The following is a 5,855-nucleotide window of genomic DNA, read 5'->3' on the forward strand; positions in this document are numbered from 1 at the left end:
GGAACAGCTGTGCGACAGCTACAACTCCCTGGGCTACTTCCCCATGGCCTCCTCCCAACACCTTCTTTATCCTCACAATAGGACCTTCCTCCTGGTGTCTGATAATGCTTGTACACCTCAGTCCTCCAACACTCTGCGTTCTCACTCTCAGCTCCTAGCACCTCTTGCTCCCAGCTCCTCACACGCACACCACAAATTGAAGTGAGCTCCTTTTTAAAACCCAGGTGCCCTGATTAGCCTGCCTTAATTGATTCTAGCAGCTTCTTGATTGGCTGTAGGTGTTCTAATCAGCCTGTCTTCATGGTCTCCAAAAGGTTCCTGATTGTTTTGGAACCTTCCCTGTTACCTTACCCAGAGGAAAGGGACCTACTTAGCCTGGGGCTAATATATCTGCCCTCTATTACTCTCCTATAGCCATCTGGCCCGACCCTGTCACAATGTTTACATGCCAGATGCGCTAAAGATTCGTATGTTCCTCCATGCTTCCACCATGATTCAAGGGGACACGCATACATGCTGCTGATGGGTTCTAATCAATAACAATCGAAAGCAGGGCAGACCGACACATGTTCATTTTCATTATCTGAGCCAGATACCACCAGCAGAAGGTTGATTTTCTTCTTTAGTGGTTCGGGTTCTATAGTTTCCGCATTGTAGTGTTGCTCTTTTAAGACTTCTGAAAGCATGCTCCACATCTCATCCACTTCAGATTCTTAAACCTTGGGTAGAGTGCTGTAGCTAATTTTAGAAGTCTCACATTGGTACCGTCTTTGTGTTTTGTTAAATCTGCAGTGAAAGTGTTCTTAAATTGAACAACATATGCTGGGTCATCATCCGAGACTGCTATAACATGAAATATATGGCAGAATGCAGGTAAACCAGAGCAGGGGACATACAATTGTCCCCCAAGGAGTTCAGTCACGTTATTTTTTAACAAGTGTCATCAGCATGGAAGCATGTCTTCTGGAATGGTGGCCAAAGCATGAAGGGGCATACGAATGTTTCGCATATCTGGCATGTAAATACCTTGCAATGCCATCTACAAAAGTGCCATGCAAATGCCTGTTCTCACTTTCTGGTGACATTGTAAATAAGAAGAGGACAGCATTATCTCCCGTAAATGTAAACAAACTCGTTTGTCTTAGCGATTGGCTGAACAAGAATTAGGACTGGCTCTGAAGTTTTACATTGTTTTGTTTTTGAGTGCAGTTATGTAACTAAAAATACCCTCTATGTTTGTAAGTTGCACTTTGATGACAAAGAGATTTCACTACAGTACTTGTATGAGGTGAATTGAAAAATACTATTTCTTTTGTTTATAATTTTTTACAGTGCAAATATTTATAATAAAAATATACACTTATTTCAATTACAAAGAATAGAAAATATGAAAATGTAGAAAAACATCCCAAATATTTAATAAATTTCAATTCGTATTTTATTTTTTAACAGTGTGATTAAAACTGCAATTAATCACAATTAATTTTTATCGCAATTAATTTTTTGAGTTAATTGTGTGAGTTAACTGTGATTAATTGACAGTCCTAGTGTTTACATTACTTTATTTTCTAGACTCAGTGTTTTTAAGTAGTAACTGTACAGTCTAACCTCAGAGAGCCCATTAAGTATATCATCCTCATAGTAAACCTATTGGGGTATAAAGTTAGCCCTTTTGTTTGCAATGGTCAGTGTGAGGGGCTAGGTAACAGAAGATATAATATCTGCATCTGGAAAAGCCCAGACTGAGACCCTGTGACAGTACTAAATAGGCTGTAGAAGCTCAGCAATGAAGGCAATCAATTGCCAATAGCCCATTTTTGCAAGAACAAGAAGCTGTCTATTCAACTTCCTAAACCTGGATCTGTTCCCTTGGATATAGCTGTTTTCCTCCTAATCTGAGTATGGTACTAATAAAATTACAGTAAAATGGAAAAAGAAAAGGAGTACATGTAGCACCTTAGAGACTACTCCTTTTCTTTCTGCGAATACAAACTAACACGGCTGCTACTCTGAAACCAGTAAAATGGAAGTGGCTACAACCTTTAGTATATTTGAAAGTGAATCTCTTTCAAATGTCAGGCTAGCTTGTTATTAACATGCTGTTGCCAAGCCATCCAGCAAAATCATAGAACCATTGATTGTAGGGCTGGAAGGGAACTTGAGAGTTCATCTAGTCCAGTCTCCTGTGCTGAGGCAGGACCAAATATACCTGATAGGTCCTTATTTAGCCTGTTCTTAAAAATCTACAATGATGGGGATTCAAGAGCTTCCTTGGAAGCTTGTTTCAATTCTTAACTAATCTTAGAGTTAGAAAGTTGTTCCTAATATCTAACCTAGGTTTCCCTGGCTACGCTGATGGGCAAGTATTATCTTATATTTTCAGAACCATATCTGCCCCAACACTGAGCTTTAAAAAAGAAATCTGCCCACGCAAACTGAGTGCCTTATTTCCCTACTATGCAACCATCTCGTCCTCTTTGAAAATGTTGTGTTCAATTAATATTTGTGAATATATCTGTTGCATTATTTGCCCAGCTCATTCTATTCATTTCTGCTTTCTAAAGTGTGAAAATAATGAATTGATAGATCTAAGAAAATGATAGACATAGACCCAGCAAAAAGAAACACTGCATCGGTCTTGTCAATACTTTCCATAAATAATGGGATCAGAATTGCCATACTGGATCTTATTAGTATCCTAGTACTGCGTAGTGGCTGGAAATAAAGATAAGCTAAGTGACAAATACTTGTTTACCAGCCCAGAACATGGAGATTAGAAAGACTATTTAAGTGATTAAATTAATGTAAAGCAGTTTTGAAGCATTTCAACATACCTATGCTCAAGAAAACAAGTATAAGCCATGTACAAAAGGCCCAGATTTTCTTCACCCTGTTAAATTTATTTTCATAATCAAGTTTTATCTATTTCAAAATGTCAACGTGTGCTTCAGAAAGAACATTCATTGGAACCTTGTGGGGAGGTAAGCGAGTGTTGCTAATTCTGTTTTTTGATGGTGTTTTCTACAGCTGTGATCTTTAAAAGGATTGATCATTGGTAAAAATTCTCCTACAGTTTACAAATGGAAATGTAGGAACATTTTCCCCATAAACAAAATCTGAGCATAAAGTAGTTGTTGTGACACATATAGCTGTCATTTACACAGATCTTATGTTTAATATGCCCAAGCAACTTCAATGGATTGTCATGAAATGAAGCTTTAAAAAAATATCCTGTCATAAAAAAACAAAACAAAAAAAAACCCCACAGCCAAATTTAGTTAAAGATACAGAAGGGAAAGAACATAAGAACCTCTTAGTACTGTATCACTAAGCTTTTGTAATATTCCTTTTTATCTAGTTTTGGAGCGGTGTTTGTCGTTGAATATCGTAGAGACTGAGCCAAAATATCAAATCATTGTCACATTTTGCACACAAGTTGCTAGGCTCTGCCTTGGCTGGTCTCCTTTCCAGTGTCAGGGATGGTATGCCAGGAGGAAAATGAAGCGTCTGTGGTAGCTTTGAGTCTTCAGGAAAATCTGGAATTTTCAAAAATTAGCTGTGTTACACTTTCCATCCTCTCAGGAGGATGGCATGATATCGCCCACTAAGTGAACATAAGCAGTTATCAGTACATGCTTCTGACATCTCCACTATCTAAAGGCACACATCAAATAGTGGAGATTTTCAAACAAAATTTTAAGACTGACTGGTGTAACCAGATTGGACAGAGTTTGGCTCAGAAGCTGTAGCTATGATCATGAGAGAGAGGCAGACATGCTAAGAGAAATTAATAAGAACCTAAATTTTTCAAATTATGAGAAGTGGCCAGTGTTAGGTGGCTTGTTACCCTGGTGGTGTGGGAGTTCCTCTCTCTAATAAGCCACCATGTAATATTCCAGGAGATGAGCCTCCTAGCATTTAGTTTTCCAACAGGGGTGTTGCCATCTGGATGATGGCCATTGGGTAGTGGAATTCAGAATGGAGTCAGTAGTGAACCCAGATGGGAAGAGATGTTGGGAGATTACATGCTCTGGAGCCAGATTGTTCCCAAGTGAATGCTGTGGGAAAATGATGTAGATTAGTGAGGGTGAGTGCAGGTGATCTGGCAAGGCTGTGGAACATGGCCTATTTGGCAGAGCACCATTGGAGGGAATAGTTGACGTGGAGGAACAAGCACCAGCCTTCCAGTATTTTTCTCTCCCAAAGAGATCTGAAGTCACCTGACAATAGAGGACATATTGCGGGACCAGCTCATCTTCCCAGAGATCTGCTCTAGTACAGATGTGCCTGTGTGTAATATGAGGAAGGACTAAGGAGATGGCCATACATTTGCCTAGCACATACTTTCCATGTACTTGCTGGAAAGTATAATGGATTGGCTTTACTGGACCTACATAGGTCATATGTATTGATTATATGGGTTACATTGATTGAGGGATGTGTGTCTTCATATTATCAAGTTCACATATCCTTCATGTTTGTGATGGAAGATCTACTAAAAGAGATGTAGCTTTACTAAAGATAAGTGGTTTTTAACTAAATTCTCAATTTACTCAAATGCTACTATATCTGAAACCCAATCAATGAGAGAAAATTGCAGCCAAATGGAAGTGAAATAATTTATTCTTGTGTGCCTGCATGAACTGTAGCCAAAATGGAACTGTCAGGATACTATTATTTGGCAAGTCCTTGTTTCTTCACTTGTTCAGGGTTGTAAATGCAAGTCTTCAAATGAGTTTGTAGGTATAACAACAATCATCTTTGGAGAGGCTAGTTCCTCAAGTCCCATAGTGACACCCATGAACTTCTTTAATTTGCTCCTAGAGAGTTTGTTTCATATGTTTCATGCATGTAAGAGCCAGACACATTGTGAGTTCATTGGGCTAGTTGCTTCTGAGCTTTGAACATTCGGATTATAAGTTGATTTAACAAATACATCAGGACATGTTTAATTTAAAGATGTACAGTTCAGTAAATTATGCTTTGATGTAAATATTGAAATGTATAGAATATTTTGATATTTCAAAGGTATCTGAATATGGGAACCAATACTGCTTATTCTGTACTGTATAAGTGAACATGCACTCCCAGGTAGAGTCATTTTGGTGACAGCTCCAGGATCTTAGGAGATATCTCAGTAACTTCTAAAGCCCTTGTTTTTTCTCCTTGGGATGCTGCCTAATCAATTCAGAATGCTTTGAGTGATATCAATTAATTATGTCAGAAGAAACACAGTTTGCAAGTAGAGCTGATCAAAAATTGGAATTTTGTCCCACAGGAAATCCTGATAATTTTGACATTGGGATGAAAAGTCAAGATATTGAATTTTTTTTCTCTTAGCACAAGAAGTTTTGAATTTAATGTTTAAATATTGTCAAAATTAAATGTTTAAATATTCCCAAATTGACATGTTTCATTTCTGTTTGTCAAACTGAATCAAAAGTTTAGTTTTGGATCAGGTCAACATTAATCTGCATTGGCCTGAGTTATTACAGGGTCTTTTGGGAGTTGTAGTTTGAGTGCCTCATGCCCCCATTCTCTTCTATGAGGAGACTACATAGTCCAGCTGGAAATATTTCCCATGAGCCACTGTGGTCATGGAATTTCCATGATGCACCATGGCAGATGAGGCAGAGAGGAGACTGGGGTATCATGGGAGATGTGGTCTGGCTAGGGAGCCCAGCCGAAAGGATAGAACGGGATAATGAGGTACCTGAATTACAACTCCCATGATGCTGTTTGCTCTAGTGGATTTGGGTCTAGACTTGGCATTTGGAGACCTAGGTTCTAATTCCAGCTCTGACACAGAGTTGCTGTGTGAACTTTTGCACATCAGTTTCACCTGCCCATGCCTT

This window comes from Lepidochelys kempii, chromosome 11, assembly GCF_965140285.1.
Source record: "Lepidochelys kempii isolate rLepKem1 chromosome 11, rLepKem1.hap1, whole genome shotgun sequence".
Lineage (NCBI taxonomy): Eukaryota > Metazoa > Chordata > Testudines > Cheloniidae > Lepidochelys > Lepidochelys kempii.